The sequence below is a fragment of the Ixodes scapularis genome, unplaced genomic scaffold (assembly GCF_016920785.2).
Source record: "Ixodes scapularis isolate PalLabHiFi unplaced genomic scaffold, ASM1692078v2 PGA_scaffold0__279_contigs__length_252992795, whole genome shotgun sequence".
Classification (NCBI taxonomy): Eukaryota; Metazoa; Arthropoda; class Arachnida; order Ixodida; family Ixodidae; genus Ixodes; species Ixodes scapularis.
Genome location: NW_024609835.1, coordinates 14732317 through 14734911, shown reverse-complemented (window position 1 = coordinate 14734911; position 2595 = coordinate 14732317). Strand labels below are relative to the sequence as shown.

Below are 2595 nucleotides of genomic sequence, written 5' to 3'. Positions count from 1 at the left end.
AATAAAATAACACTGCATAAAACGACGAAACCAAGGAAATAAAAACAAGGCAGTCACTGATGAAGTGACAAAGCAACGCTCATCGAACTTTTTTTAAGTTTTCACAAACACTGCACAGAGAATGTCACCGCGCAACAAAACTGCAAAATAAAATTACACCATCACACTACAACTGGACAAATAAGCCATCCATCAAAGAAAACGTTCTTATTTTCCCCAAAACCATGCAAAGAAACGGTGCACATTATAAGCACCACCAGCGCACAAAAAATCTAACCCGTCATTCTTAAAGCAACAAAAGATACATATTCACGTTCTTCTTTAAGGCTTGCGCAGGCGTACTTCCTTCAATTATCGTCATGAAAACAGGGTGCTCTTTTAAGAGGCCGGGTATTTGATAATCTAATTTATGTCTGTCATAGCCTAGTGTGTTTCCTTTTTCTTCTTTTCTGTAGCTCACGTGCCGAAAATTGTATGCACGATCGCTCCAAAGATACTTCTTGAGAAAAGCAGTTGGTACGAATTTGATTTGATTATAATAGACAAAAAACTATATTTTTTTTACATTTTTTATAACATTTGGAGTTGTGAGAACCCCTACTTTCTAAGGAGCGGAGCAGAGCGACTTCGGTACAGTTAATTTCCAACGAAAAGAAAGATCTTTTCTTTTTTTTTTGAGTGCGTGCAGGATGTTTATATTTCTTTGTGTGGCGGCCTCCACAAAGAAGAGAGTAAAGAGAGTAGTGAAAACGGGGATGTGGCGGAAATGTCGCCTCCACCATATTAGTGACTCTAGTTTTTACTTGTGTGAATGCGTACTTGATTCCCCTCACCTCGTTTCTCTGGCTGAAAGAAGGGTGAGCGCGCTGGCAGTATGCTAAATAGTTGACATAAACTAACATGAGACAGGGAAGATCATTACAGATACGCAAGAAAAAGCACGACACGCAACGATTGCGTGTCAGACAAAATATAGGGTGACCCAAGTCACTAGGATCGATCTAAAATGGACTGTAAAAGTCGACGCCTGCACGTAGCAATCTAAACTCTTGGTCAAAGGTGTATTTCACAGGTCGATTTTTTCTTGTAAAATTACAAAGCGTAGCTCTCTGTCTGTAAAAAGTAGGGTCAAGAAACTTGCCAGGGTCTACGGCGGGCAGAAACGCAGATGACCAAGTCGATTAGCGGCGTATGTTTGGCGGTATTATTGATAGATGGCGCTGGGAGCAACGTCCGAAAGCGACCAGCGAAAGCAGACGACACGCAGACGAAATGCGTTGGCAGCAAAAGCGCCGTAGTTATGCAGACGCGTTTCGTTTTTTTTTCGTATTTTTTTACTTTACGTTTTGATTTTATTATCCGCATTTATTTTAACCAAATGTACATTTCAAACAGATTATGTTCATTTTAATAAACCACGGTGGTCGCGAGCCGTAGCGGTAAGGAGGGAGGGCCATCTATCAACAGAACGCCAAACACACCCCACTATTCGAATTGGTCGTCTGCGTCACCGCCTGCCGTAAACCCTGGCAAGCTTCTTAGCCCTATTTTTTACAGACAGAAAGCTACACTTCGTAATTTTTACAAGAAAAAAACCGACCTGTGAAATACACCTTTGACGAAAGGTTGAGATTGCTACGTGCAGGCGTCAATTTTTATGGTCCGTTTTAGATCGAGCCTGGTGACTCGGATCACCCTATACATCCCTGAGACTGCAGGCAAATAGAGGACGATTCACTCACATAAAGAGTAACACAGGTTGTGGCCACCCTGGCGGCTTTCAAGCCAAGTTGCCCGACTGCGAGGCTCAAGCCGAACTTTTCCCGCGTGGCGGCGACGTCACGCCAGCCACGCGCACATCGGATGCGCCGCCTTGATAAGGCAGATCAGAGGCGGCGCACGGGGAGTCGCTGTCTGGACTCCGGCAGCGCCGGTAGCAATGTTAATCGTCTTGTTCATGTCCAATTAAATGTAGTTTCTTGTTGTTGAAACCGACGGCTCCGTGTTATTCCTCCGGGTCGGGTATGCAGCAAGGCAAACCGACCACAATGGCGCCCAACGTGGGGCCCGAACCCACGACCCCGAGATTAAGAGTCTCGTGCTCTACCGACTGAGCTAGCCGGGCCATCACCGAAACCAGTGTCCAAGACTTCTGGACACTACAAACAAGAGGTGACACGAGACGGCGGCAAAGGGCCGGAACCAGAACCAGGGAAACTACTACGGCCGGCGACGCTGAAACCAGACAGCCACTCGCCGACGGCCGTTGCAGTCCCTGGGAGCAGTGAGGCCGTTGCACAGATTCCATCGGTATGTCGAATCCAGCCCGAGCCTAATATCATTGAACCGCGCATGACGATTTCACTGCTTGATTTTCCCATTGCCGCACTTTTGGATTCCGGGGCCGCTATCTCGCTCATAGGGGATTTCGTTTTCGAACTCTGCAAAGCAAAAAAGATAAGCCTCCGGGAGTGCGAAACCCGTTTGCAGCTAGCTTCTGGTACAGCGATAACAGCTGGAGGAGCCGTGAGGCTGCAGATTCGGTTTAATAGAAAGAAGCGGCGTCAGCGATATCTTTATCTGCCAGGACTCGTG

General features: G+C 46.5%; 1 non-coding gene across 1 annotated transcript; it reads right to left on the bottom strand.

Moving 5' to 3' along the window:
- Window positions 1-2052: 2052 nt before the first annotated feature.
- On the bottom strand, window positions 2053-2125 carry Trnak-cuu. The gene has a single exon. It is a non-coding gene; the product is annotated as a tRNA-Lys (tRNA).
- Between the last annotated feature and the right edge of the window lie 470 nt (window positions 2126-2595).